General features: G+C 37.3%; 1 protein-coding gene across 4 annotated transcripts in view; it reads right to left on the reverse strand.

Annotated features, from left to right (window-relative positions):
• LOC101743862 (cell adhesion molecule Dscam2) overlaps positions 1-13,916 on the reverse strand; it is a 220,631-nt gene that overhangs the window by 142,838 nt on the left and 63,877 nt on the right. The gene's annotated exons all lie outside the window — the stretch shown is intronic.

Consider the following 13,916-nt stretch of genomic DNA (forward strand, 5'->3'; position numbering starts at 1 on the left):
TGACGTCAATATTTTGTAAGCTGATTTTAGACAAAAAAACACCAAGTAAAACTCTCCCAATTACACATTGATTTTTTGATGATTGAAGATTCACTGGTGGCCCGGAGGCCTTTCCGGTTACACCAGAACACTGTGGGCGAGCAAAGACTCAGTCAGGAAGGGTGGGATTTTCTAACAGCTACCCGAGTGCCTCCGAAGGAGATCTAACAACTCAAGAGCAGGTGCTTCGCGAATGAATCTACTACCGGATCGGAATCGCGACCCGCTGACTAGATCCGATGAGAATCTCAGCACGTCGTACTTTTTGTCGAGTTCTACGAGTACGCTTACCGGGGTTCCTAAGCCTCCTTCTAGTGTTAGAGCTGAAGGTGTCTAGTGCAAAGGTTATTGGATCTGTGTCTAGATACGTCTTGACTAGTTGACAACAAAAACGTATCTTGTATGCAGATACATTGAACTTACTGTTTTTTTTTTTTTTTCCTACTTAAGCTGGTAGCCTTGAGAGGCTATTCCAGCGTAACCTTAACTAGTAGGTGAGCTCACGGGGCTCAAGCCTGACGACGTTGCTAACACGAACCCTAGCAAGAGCCGTGCTTCGCAGACTCTACCACCGGATCGGAAACGCGACCCACTGAGAAGATCCGGCGAGAAACTCAGTGGGCTGTGTTTGAGGGTTGATTTACTCGTCGAGCCCTTCGTCGCAAGCGACGGGTTCGACGAGAACGGTGACCGGGAACTTACTGTACAAAGTGCCTGTAAACTGGTGCAGTTATAGTGGAATAAACGCACTTATTAATACGGACATAAAGTCTGCTTATGATTTGATTTTGGATGTAGCATGGAACGTTTTATAAAAACACGATATAGGGTAATGGTCGGTAATGGCGTCAATTCAAAAGGTTTTATTGAAAAGGATACAAAAGACCATAACAAACAGGGACGTTGCAGGGGACTCAAATGTCTGTTTGCACGGAGCGTCCGTGTGTCAATTTATTTAGTGCCAGACGTGACGCCAGGATGCGGGCACAGCACTAAAGGTTCGGTGACCCCTCGTCCTTTAATGAGCTATTAAGTGGATTCCAAACTCGTGTCAACAGTATCGATGTTTTCCAATTAAATAGAATTGATGGGCCTAAGCGAAGTCCGAGGGTTCGCTTGGCTGTTAGTGGCACGAGACTGGCGGCGTCTACGCTACGCAAGGAAATAAGACTTTTTTTAAATGATTTTCCTCGTATATGTGTCACAGTTGGTTCTATTCGAAAGGACAAAGCCGGAAACAATGAAGTGTATCTAATTACATGAAACTTTATCTTATGCTGACGGTAATTTGATAACTTAACTAAGCAGAGCATTATAGACGTAAGTTTGTGTCTACTGGAAAGTTGGTGTTTGCAACTTTTTTTTTAAGATTTCGTTTTCTTTTCTTTTAGTGCGTGTGTAATTTATTGGTTACTGGAAAAAGTTTAGATAATTTCTGTAAATTCGGGCCTAAAAACGGCTGTACAAGGTGCCAATTTCAAATGTTTGAATAGGAAGAACAAGCCATAGGAAATAAAATATACGGATATGACTGCTGCGTATTTCCCACCATACAGAAGAAATAGTAACATCACCTACCTTATTGTTATATATGTCTTCTATTCCGCTATAAGTCTAGTCTCGAGTATTAGTGCTTATATGTGTGTGTCGATCATGCGTTCAATTCTGACGTCAAGGATCGCCATTTTTTTAATCTTTGGGCTCTGGGCTCATCTACCCATTTAAGCTAAAAATAATGTTAGTGCTACTCTTGATAGCCGACTCATATTGATTGTAGATTTTTTGTAAAAGAATACCTTTTAAATCAAAGACAACAATATATATTCAATAAATAATATTGTCATCGCATATTGTTTGAAGTTTCACTAGTTTATATTATTTTATTTAGTGGTTCTTAAATCTGTCGATTTATTGAATTCGAGTTAAAATTGACAATTAATTTAATGGTACCACATAAATTTGAATGAATACATAGAACCAGGTTAATGAAACGTCTGTCAAAACAGTAGAGGGAAAATTTTAATTGAATATTGGTGTTTGAGCCCTTCACACCGCACCTTGTTTGACTTCGGTCGAGTTTGAATTCATTTCCGCGAATGAAATTAGTTGCTCATTCTGATATTCTGTGCACGTTTGTTTTGAGTTCATAATTTACAAGACTTTTAAAGTTTTACGGCTATTGAGTTCTGTTTATAATTTTGTAAATTGAACGATGTGTCTGTCTATGATAGCAAAAATAAGTAATGAACAAGGAATGCCTGGAATCGTGCTATAATAATACAAAGTCAACAACGTGAAAAAAGGATAAAAATTGAGACAATTTTATATAAATAATTCCTGAGACCATTTGTTATTGAACTATTGAGCTTTGGATTGAAATATTACTCACGGTTTGGACTTGAAAATAAAAATATGCTTTTTACCTAAGCAATGTAGCAAGGTTATTAAAGAGAAGAAAGTTCTAGGTAATTCTAGAATCAAAAAAATTTAAAGAAAGAAAATATACCAACAGCTTCAGATTTTTGTAAAAATATGTAATGATCGTGAAACATAATGGTTTAGATGGGAATTAGTTAGCTAAAAACAAGTCGGGTAACAGATTTACTTTTACTGCTATTGCTTAGTGCTTTTAAGATTTTCCATTCTTGATATTAACGCAAACAAAACCAATAAAAGCCAAGGTTACAATGGGAAGACAAAAAGTTTTGAAAATGAAAGGAAATGAAGATTCCTTTGTGATCAGGAAAGTTGAGAGACTAAATACAATTCAAAGGAAAACTTCCATAAGAATGAGGGATGCGATATAGTATGATTAAAAATTTTCACAACCGAATTATTAATTTCTTGATTCCAATTTCATTTCAATTTCGTTCTCGTAAAAATTTATTTGTTTCTTTTTTTGCTTTTGGTTGCTTAGATGTTGTTACTTGTTGTTACTGGAGCCCATAGACATCTACAACGTAAAATGCGCTACCCACCTTGAGATGTAAGTTCTAAGGTCTCAGTATAGTTGCTATTGAAGAAGCTCCGTTTGAATTTACCATTTATTTTGTTCACGGAACTTTTCAATATTTCTCCTCGGCGTTCAGAACTATCTGCTATGACTATGAATTATTTAAATGGCATGTTATTCTAGAAAATTAGCTTACATCGTCTGTGATTAAAGTTCGCGGGCTGTGTCCCGAGGGTATAAATCACAAATATTTGCGTAAGACTCCGTGTCGGGGCGTACATGCCTTATTTACATAGAAAACGATGCGTGCAAATGATTGATACGACTAAGTACGTAAGTGCGAAACGGATGCCTTGCCTGTGATGAGCACATTCATCATCGGTCTGACATCCCGAGCCATTAGGTTCGAGAATTTAATAAATGTAATTTATGGGTATTTTTTATCCGTTGTCCGTCGTTTCGTTTTAGTTCAATCTAAATATTGCACAGTGATTAACGAGTGGAATAATTGGGCACTCAAAATTTGGTACTGGTGGTAGGACCTCTTGTGAGTCCGCGCGGGTAGGCACCACCATCCTGCCTATTTCTGCCGTGAAGCAGTAATGCGTTGAATGGGGCAATGCGTGGGGCAGCCGTTGTAACTATACTGAGACCTTAGAACTGATATCTCAAGGTGGGTGGCGCATTTACGTTGTAGATGTCTATGGGCTCCAGTAACCACTTAACACCAGGTGGGCTGTGAGCTCGTCCCCCATCTAAGCAATAAAAAAAAATCGTATTAAAAAAGTCAGTTAGCGGTAGCCATCGTCTTGAATGTGCCTGAACCATTGCTGAAAGAGATGAGCGACAGTAACCACTCACCATACTGCGAGCCCATATGCTCGCCTGTTGAAAGAAAAACCGATTTTTTTATTTTAAGTTTTTTTTCTCTCGGATTTCTTTTATTTTCAGATTTTATACAAAACACAAAAAGGAAAGCACTTGAACGTCGATAAGTAGACTACTGGTAAAGTATGTGTGTACCCACGCGGTCTATAGGTAGGTATTTTGCCTATATTTACACTGTAGCAATTGTCCATTCAGGATGCGATAGCTATTGCAGAGAAAAGATATATTAAGAATTAAATGTTAATTTAAATTTACGAAAATTATGGCAAAAATTATGTTGTTTCAGAAAAAATTTGGCTGCATCAAAGCCACATTTTCTAAAAAACCTGTATTGTACTGTACTAAATATTTTTAGTACCTACAAGCCGCAAGCAAGAACCCAGTTATCTTTATAAAATCTCAAACAGTCAATAGAGCAGATAATAAAATTCTCCAAAACTTAATACTGCGCCTATCGAATTTATTCATACGATTCATATAAAACATAATCTGTAAATAAAGCGGCTCACGTATGCTCTTATAATAAAACGGGTTACATTTTCTTATGTTATGTACCAAATATTCAGTTAGGTCTGGATCCTGGGAGAGATACAAACAGAACGTGACCCGCAAGCAGAGCTGTGGACATCTCCTCAACTGTTACATAATAATAAACGGATTTATGTGGAAACTTATGAACGAGAAACATTACCTGGTGTATTTTGTGTTTTTGTAAGATCTACTGACAAAAGATCTGTTATTCAAGGGAAATTTGGATGATTAGAGCAACAAACAGAACAAAAGACAAAGAATAACACTAAAATCTTTCAGACAAAGGGTTGTCCGGGATGTACATATTATAACCTTTCCTGGAACTGATATGTTAATTCAAAATCATGATAGAATAGTATGTCATTTCCTTGATGGATCTTATGCGGCGCGTGATCATAGTTTAAAATATTGATATATGAAATAGCTGATATTTATTGTCTCGTGTAACAAACGCGGGAGGTATTTGACTTTTGCAACGAAGTATGGACTCTAAAAATTATACTTATTTACACTTTAATTAACCAATTACTACTACTCCTTGCATCGATAATCCTCAATGCGTGGCCTCCAATAACTTTCTCCTGGGATATTCGCGGCAGCCTTGCCTATCCTCGGCTGCACGAATGGCGTCGTGGATTGAAGGGTTGAAAGTAGAACATATCTGATCCGACCAGCGCATTGGACCTCTGCCTCTGGACCTTCTTCCGCAAACCTTGCCTGTTACTTGCTTTTCTAAATTGACACCTCTCTTTTTAGCAATGTGTCCAAAAAACTCGAAACTCGTCCGGGTGCATATAGTGTTGAGCCGCTTTAGAATCTTGAGCTCGGTAAGAATGGATTCCTTGGTTCTGTGTTCGGTCCAATGTGTCCCAAGCATTTCCTTGCAGCACCACATCTCAAACGCGTCAATTCGTTGGCGATTATATGTAATAGCTTTTGCCCGCGACTTCGTCCCCGTGGAATAGTTCACAAATAATGCTTTATTTTAGAACGAATTTGGTTAGCATAAAAAACGTTATAGTGAGTCAACCTTAACATATACCTAGACATATGCTGTCGTGCTTTTAAAGGGCAACAATTCTGTCATACATCAATTTAGCGAAATTTTAATCGTTTCTGCAGCGCACGCAGCGGAAGCTCTCAAAAGAGAAAAATCCCCGATTTTGAAACATTATTTATTGGTGCTCCGCTTTATTGGTCTTAGCGTGATCTTGTATAGCCTATAGCCTTCCTCAATAAATGGGCTATCTAACACTGAAAGAATTTTTCAAATCGGACCAGTAGTTCCTGAGATTAGCGCGTTCAAACAAACAAACTCTTCAGCTTTATAATATTAGTATAGATTATATAATATAATCGATAATATGCATACAATTAGTATTTCGTTAGCGTTCTGAATATCACGAACGTTATTACTCGAAACTATTACGTAAAAACTTTTTGCTCGAAATTTTTTAAATTTTATTAAAGCATTATTTTCAAAGAATCTGAATTTTTCTAGTCTAGTTAAAGCTAAGCGATGTTATTCAGTATTTAAAATCTCGACGTTTACGGGTGGGTGTCTATCGAATTAAAAACTCACTGGGCGCTGGCATCAGCAATGAAATTATTCAGTTCGTGATTTTAATTTTATACTTGTAGTCTAGCGCTGCTCGCTATGAAGTTGGCGACAGCAAAACAAATTAAATTTAAGGCAATTTCGTAACGTTGGATTTTACTGCTTGTTTTACCGAAAAGAGATACAAAATTGCTAAAGCAAACTTGTTCATAAATCAAGTTCGGTTCAAGAGGTACAGGGAATCTAAGTCCCGAGGATACGGGCTTCGTAATCGGATAATTGAAATAGTTTTGTATATGGAAAAATATTAATAATTTATCGTAAGTAAAAACCAAATAAAATTAAGTTTTTTTTTTACTGCTTAGACGTGTGGACGAGCTCACAGCCCACCTGATGTTAAGTGGTTACTGGAGCCCATAGACATCTACAACGTAAATGCGCCACACACCTTGAGATATAGTTCTAAGGTCTCACAGTAAAGTCACAACGGCTGCCCCACCCTTTAAACCGAAACGCATTACTGCTTCACGGCAGAAATAGGCGGGGCGGTGGTAACTACCCGTGCGGATCACAAGAGGTCCTACCACCAGTAATTACGCAAATTATAATTTTGCGGGTTTGATTTTTATTGCACGATGTTATTCCTTCACCGTGGAAGTCAATCGTGAACATTTGTTGTATACGTATTTCATTAGAAAAATTGGTACCCGCCTGCGAGATTCAAACACCGGTGCATCGCTCAACACGAATGCACCGGACGTGCCTTATCCTTTAGGCCACGACGACTTTAATTTACTTATTATTTACGTAATTTATATTGCAATCTAGGGGATTTCTCGTAAAATATCCCGATTTTTTTCGAGCTATAGGCAGTTGAGAACGTTGTCGTGTGTACCCACTTGAGTCAGTGTAGCTTGCACGTCATGGTTATGCGCATAATAATTATGTAAACAGCTACTTCAGGTCGACTGAAGGCAAACCGCAACCATTCTATGCACTGCATACCCTCGACGCAAGCAAAGCGTCGTATGATGGAAACGCATAACTCATGTAAATTCTGCATGTTCTTGTTTTTATCACACGATGTTATTCGTTAATTATGTTTTTTTCATAGCTATTTGCTGGTAGCCTAGGAGGCTGTTCCAGCTACGCCCGGACGGGTAGGTGAGCTCACGGGCTCAGCCTCAGAGAATTTGTTAACATTAGCCCTAGGGTAGATGGGCTCACGGGCTCAGCCTCAGAGAATTTGCTAACATTAGCCCTAGGGTAGATGGGCTCACGGGCTCAACCTCAGAGAATTTGTTAACATTAGCCCTAGCAAAAGCAGTGCTTCACAGAATCTATCACCGGATCGGAATCGCGACCCATTGAGAAGATCTGGTGTGCAACTCAATGTGCCTGTGTCTATGAGTTAGTTCGTTCATCATAGAAATTGTTTGAATGCTAGTGTTAAGCACAAATTTAATTTAAAAAAAATGTCGTACCAATATTAATTTATCTGCCCGATTTGAATAGCCGCACAGTCTCACCTCCCAATGCGACTACTTAGCTGTACTTTTAGGCTACGACTGTTTCATTACTTCTTATGCTAACCTATCAATACCGGACTTCCTCCTCACAAGTGGCGTTGAATCAAACAAGCGAAACAAACATGCACTAAAAATCAAAATACAACTCTGAGACAATCATCAATTATATTATAATAGCAATAAGAAACTATGAAGCAAGATCGCATTAAATAAATCCTATAATTGAAATAGATTAAGTGCTCGTAGTAATACCACAGTAACTCGGCAATTATTCAACAAAATAATTTATTTAGTTCATCATATCAACTACAGAGTAGCTGATAGAGTTGGATTCGCATTCATGTTCGATTTGCATAGCCCAATACAGGGAGGGAGTCGCTGCAAGTGCAATGATTGAATTTTCGTCGTCTACAAAGAGCAGCCTGAGAAATGCAAAGTAAGATTCGCGCAACAGAATACCGACATCGTGCGGGGATTCATAGTCACGAAGAAAGCTAACAGATTGGGCTAACTTTAAATATAAATTCTGTTAGACTACGGCAATATTTTATGAATATTATTTCTTAAAATCTGACATTCATCGGTGTATATACAAAATAAGTTGTTGTTGGAATTTTAAGGATGGTTTCTACGATAGTTCAAAGTTAGTGAATAACTGTTGTTGTCTGTCTGTGCGCTTGTACTCGCCAGTATACAGAACGAAACGAGCAATACCGTCTTTACCGTAAGGGCACATGGGGCCCGTGCCCAGGGCCCCCATTCTCAGGGGGCCCCGAAGAACCGAAAATTTGGTTACCAATTGTAGTCGAGAGCGGTCATTTTCGCAGCTTAAGAGAATAAAAAATGAATTGCGAACAACAATGTTACAAGAACGGCTGAGTAATTTGTCAATTAGTGGCATAGAAGTGATTGATTCCTTAAAAAAAATGACTTTAAAGATATAATGGGATATTTTGCTCAACAGAAATCCCAAAAGAAACCATTATCGTAATCGTAACCAAAAAACCAGCAGCGTTTTAATATAATTAATATTATTATATCATACTGTATTTGATTACCTATAATAAATGGTCATACTCAATAAAAAAAATGTTATTATAATTTGCTTTTTTTACTTTCCAAAACGGCCTCAAATTCTTGTGTGCCCAAGGGCCCCAGCCTAGTTTAAGATGTCCCTGGAAACGACGACAGTATAATTTACTAAACTTCAATCGGTATATATCTACAGACATACAAAGCTATTGCGTTAGTTTAAAAGTAATTGTATATACTTTTCATAAAAAAAAATAGCGATTAAGATCATGATCACAGTAGTATCATTATGTTTTTTTTTTGCAATTGAAGCAGAAGACAAAGTATAACTTGCGTAATTACTGGTTTTAGGGCATCTTGTGAGCCCACACGAGTAGGTACGACGGCCCTGCCTAGTTTTGCCGCGAAGATGAACCGTCTTTTAGTTTAAAAGACGGGGCAGCCGTTGTATTATGAAACTGGTATTTGGAACTCACGTTTCAAGGTAGATGGCGGCATTTATGTTGTTGAGCAGTGCTCGTCCAGCTATCTAAACAATAAAATCCCTATTCCATATTCAGAACTGGAATACTTGACCGCTTGGCTAGAGGAATAACTGTAGCACCTACTCATAGCCCTGTAACCAAAGTATGAACAATTTCTTCCGTCGAACCAGACGCTCTATCTAATTCACAAATATTGGCTACGGTTGAGAACAGTTTACGTAAAGGTATCGTATAGGCATTGAAGCGCAAATATGTACCTAATACGTACACGGGAACGATAAAGGCCGTCATTCCGGGAGTACCCCGCGCAGTCGCGGTCTAATGGCGCGCGCTCAATGACGAAAATACCGCGTTTATGATAATCGCTGTATTTCACGACCGCATAAACCCCGACTGGAGTCTGTGGATAGGATTTTCCCAGGGATTATGTGCCAGTTAGCGGGGGAAATCTGAATACATAGTTGATTTTTGGAAGAACGCCTTCATGATTTTCAATAAATTCATGTTATTCCTGAGCGCATTTATAAAATATTATGAAAATATCACGAATATATTAAACTGGTGTTAGGAATGGAATATGCCTGAAAATTCTATAAGCATAATCTTTTGTTTATTGCTGTGATAGGAGAACGAGCTCACAGTACACCTGGTATTAAATAATTACCGGCGCCCATTGACATCTTCTTTTTCTTCACCTTATCCCACTGTGGGGTCGGCACAGCTAATTTTTCTCTTCAATTCTCTTCTATCAGCGGTTAGCTCAACACTCAGTCCTCTCTCTCTCTCTCATATCGTCATTCACACACTCCATCTATGTCTTCTTCGGTCGACCTCTTCCCTCTTTACTTTGCACTATAATTTCCGTACACCTCCTAGTCACGTGCATCTCTACGCATCACATGTCCATACCACACTAGCCGTCCATTCTTTAATTTGTTGATTACTGGGGCTACTTTCACACTTTCTCTGATATACTCATTCCTCCGGCGCCCATAGACATCTCGTCAAACGTCAACATACAAAATCCACCACCCATCTAGGTCTCTAGAGACATACGTTCTAAGGCCTCAGTTTTTACAGTACCACGATTGCCCCACCCTTCAAACCGAAACGCATTACTATGAGTATTGGTGGTGTGAACACGTATGTAGGTAGTGGTTATATATACCGCTTTGCCCATTTTTCCCGAAAAGCAATCATGTGTGCCGATTTGAAAGAAGGATCTGTAGCGGTTAGCTATCATAAAACACAAGATGTTTTCAGATACCTGAATCTGGCTAACGACATTACATATATACAACACATGCATTCATTATTACATACAACAACATTTGGACTGTCGGTCTACCCAGCAATTTCACCCGCTCGGTGCAAGATCTTACCTTTGTTGTTACTGTCGAAAAACGCTTATAATACGTTTTCTGAAAGTCTAATAGGTTGGGGAAAAAGTCTTTTCGCATTCTAGTATGTATGAACTTGTAATATAATCTCTTTGGCTATACCATTTGTACCTGGCTGATTTTGGTATCATCAAAAGTTTAAATTTTAAAGAAGATAATTCCAAATTCAGATTAGGAAAATGTGTGATTTTTATTTATTTTTCGTACTGTCAAGATGAGTGAAGCAAAAAGTTATCGAACAAAATGGTACCTATATACTTTAGTTAAATGTAAATAAACTATATTATAATATATGTTGTGAATTTTCTTAAAAAATGCGAGGAAACTTTTCCCCAACCTATTATTTATAACATTTTAAAAGTGCCTCCTTCAGAATGTAATCTCAGATTTTCTCTAAAGAAATAGGTATAGCAAAGTACAACTCGTTCAAAACTTTGTAAGCGTTAATAGAAATCATATAATATTTCGTGAACCTCTAAGCGAGTGTGAGAATTCTCCGAAGTTAAATTGGCTTCGTACAAAGCTTTGAGTGTAGCTACTTCAGATGGAAAATAAGATTGGTTACGTAATTTTATTATAGGAGCTAATAAGGAGCATTTTGTTTCGGCAATCAAGAATATGTTCCACCTGTAGGTATGTGACAGGTGCTCATGGACAACAACAATTTCAGAGTCATAGTCAAGCATCTGTCTATCTGCCTACACTTAAAACCAACATATTTATTTATTTACAAGAAAACAAGCTCACGTCCCACCTCGCCTTAATTGGTAGCCAAAGCCCATAAAAAGTGTATTGTCTTGATGTGAAGAAAGACTTGTCGCACTAGAAAAATCATTTTCAGAATCTGCAATTATTTACTAGTAGTAATTAATGGTATTAATTTTTAGGTTAATCCTCAAAACACGTAGAATTTATAACATACATATATACCTATGTACGTATTGAATAAAAACATAGTATCAAAATCATCATTATCATCATTCTCCTGCCCTTCTCCCAGTAACATGGGGTCGGTGCAACATATTTTCTCTTTCCAGAAGAGTTTCTATCATATACCATTTCTTCGGTCTCTCCTTTCTTACACATCGTCTTTCACGCAAAATGTATTTATTAATTTTTATTATTTCTGCCGTAAATCTGTAATGCAGAAGGGTGGGGCAGTGGTTGTGCTGTAAGAAGCTGAGACTTAGAACTCATGTCTTAAAGTGGGTGGCGGCATTTACGTGATTGCTGTTTAAGGGCTCTGGTGATCACTTACCACCAGATGGCCCGTGAACTCGTCTACCTACCTCAACAATATAAATAATAATTATAATAGTAAAATATAATTTGAGTGAATCAACTATAATAAAGCAACGCTGAAATTTCATACTTGTATACTACATAAAACATGTATTGAATCAGTAATCTATTATATTGTTATTCTACATTAACATAACCAACGCTTCTGTTAAAATCCAGATTTTGAAACAATTTATCCCCAATCTAAAAAAAAAAACTAAACTTTTCAAACAAAGCTTAAATCCCGGGCTTCAAATCTAAAACCGAGACAGTACTAAAGTAATTATGAGGCGGCCCCCAAAGTTAATTTATTTCGTGGCCTTTTTATTCACGTCACGTTTCGGCCTTCCTATTCCGTGTTTAATCCGTTAATTACTTTACATGTAAATTAGGTGTTTACGGTAAACGTTACTCTATTAGAATTCTCATCGCGACGTTGAAAAATCCCCTAGGTGTGGCCAAAGTGGCCTTCAAATTGCCTGGAAAAAAAAGCAAACTCCAAATGTTTACCGTTTTGTTTAGGCAAATACATACATAGAACGGTTTCGCTCGTTTTTCAGTTCGGTTTTGAAATTGTTTATGGAAAGAAATGTAATATCATGATTGTGATCGATTACTGTGATTTATGCGATGGCCGTAGTGAAGTTTAATTTGATATTCAATATGTTTTGCATGTCTATTTATATGAAAATTTTAAAATTTAATTTGTTTGTTGTTGTAGTGTTTTCGAACATCTTTAAATTAAGGGAAGCCGTAAAATTACGTAATTTCTGATAGAAAAGTCTTCAAGGAGTCACACTGAAAGATCTACCTACATCAATAAATCTTTTTATGTTTTCATAGACAGAAATTACGTAGGTACTCACAATAACGTCGTAATCTTTAAATTTAGTAGAGTATTAAACGGTAGGCAGCGGCTTGGCCCTGCCCCTGGCATTGCTGAAGTCCATGGGCGACGGTAACCACTCACCATCAGGTGGCCCGTATGCTCGTCTGCCTACAAAGGCAATAAAAAAAAGAATACAAAAAAAAATTTTTTTAGCATTCTGAGCCCTTGATCAGTGATTACAGAAGAAAAAGGATATGTAAGACATGAGCAGTAAATTAATAAAATAGAATAGCAGCAGCAACTGTTTTGTCCTGGGTAATATCGTAAAGGAAAGCGTTCTTTGAGTAATTATATCAGTGTACTTCAATTACCAATCGACCTGGTGGCATTATAAATTCCCACGGCTGGGTCACACCACCCTGCTTTTGCTTTTCACGAAGTATTCAGAGTGCGATCATAATAACAAAAAATATCATTAAAGTTATAGTGATTTATAAGTTACGGCATTTTTTCATTATTATTGTTTGTTTATCATTTACTTTATCAGAAAATCGCAATATTCACTCACGAAAAAACACCGTTCTCTATTATTTTTGTACTATCATCGTCTCTGTTAAAACTAGTTTACGTACAGAACTATCCCAAGAGTGGAATTTAGGTATGAATATAAAACATAAAGTCCAGATATTCATTGAACAAGTTCCACGTTTCATGGACACTTTGAACTTTATATGGCAGTTCCTTTGTTTGTTGCCGAACTAAGTCACATCTCCAACGAGAATTTTTATAAGCCACTGCTGTTCAAGTTAATAAACGCCAAATTCTCGAAAATATGAGTTAGATTTTGATCTACTACGACCGTAATAAGGTCTTATGTAAGTGAACAATACTCGCTCACATGAAATTCAAAACAATGGGTCGATGGACTAAGAAGTTGGTTTTTTTCCTATTGTTTAATGGTATGTGTTTGACTAGATGGGTAGACAAGTTCAAGCTCCATCTAACGTTAAGTGTTTACCGAAGAGAAATTACAACGGGAATGCCGCGAACCACCTTGAGACATGAGTTAAAAATCTTTCCTCTTGGGGGGTGTCCCACTGTTCTAGCTGGGTTGCATGTCTGCTTTGCAACAGACTCAGGCATAATGGTAATTACTCATCATATTTGTATTAGTTAGATTCTATATATTTATGTTCTGTTCAATATTAATGAGCATAGAACGGCCAAAAAAAATTTTTATTCATTCATATTTATACTAATCATTTCATATTCATTTTTCAACACAAAACTCTCATTAAAAAACCATTCGAATTGTCTCAAACTGTCTAACATTCATCCGTTAATACTCTCTCAAAACGAATTTATCTCTTAATTTAAAAGTCTAATATCCA

Source organism: Bombyx mori, chromosome 19 (assembly GCF_030269925.1).
Source record: "Bombyx mori chromosome 19, ASM3026992v2".
Classification (NCBI taxonomy): domain Eukaryota; kingdom Metazoa; phylum Arthropoda; class Insecta; order Lepidoptera; family Bombycidae; genus Bombyx; species Bombyx mori.